The sequence below is a fragment of the Myotis brandtii genome, unplaced genomic scaffold (assembly GCF_000412655.1).
Source record: "Myotis brandtii unplaced genomic scaffold, ASM41265v1 scaffold112, whole genome shotgun sequence".
In the NCBI taxonomy this organism is placed as follows: Eukaryota; Metazoa; Chordata; class Mammalia; order Chiroptera; family Vespertilionidae; genus Myotis; species Myotis brandtii.
Genome location: NW_005353838.1, coordinates 12711715 through 12711945, shown reverse-complemented (window position 1 = coordinate 12711945; position 231 = coordinate 12711715). Strand labels below are relative to the sequence as shown.

Below are 231 nucleotides of genomic sequence, written 5' to 3'. Positions count from 1 at the left end.
TGCCGTGCCCCCTCCCCCCGAGGGGCTGTAGGGGGCGCTAGGGGACCTGCGCTGCTGGACGCGCGTGGCCGGACCTCCCAGCCTCCTCCGAGAGCCGGATGACTAGGCTCTGGGGCTTTGCAAGAGTGGAGCTGGAAGGAGCAGGGGCTTCCCCTTTTGACCGTGGTGGGCCTGGCTGCGGCGCGGTGTGGCTCCAATCCGACCCGCGGGGACCCCACTGGGAACGCGGAG

General features: G+C 71.4%; 1 protein-coding gene across 1 annotated transcript in view; it reads right to left on the bottom strand.

The window, feature by feature from the left end:
• The window catches only part of ITGA4 (integrin, alpha 4 (antigen CD49D, alpha 4 subunit of VLA-4 receptor)), an 84427-nt gene that overhangs the window by 83439 nt on the left and 757 nt on the right, over positions 1 to 231 (bottom strand). The window lies entirely within an intron of this gene.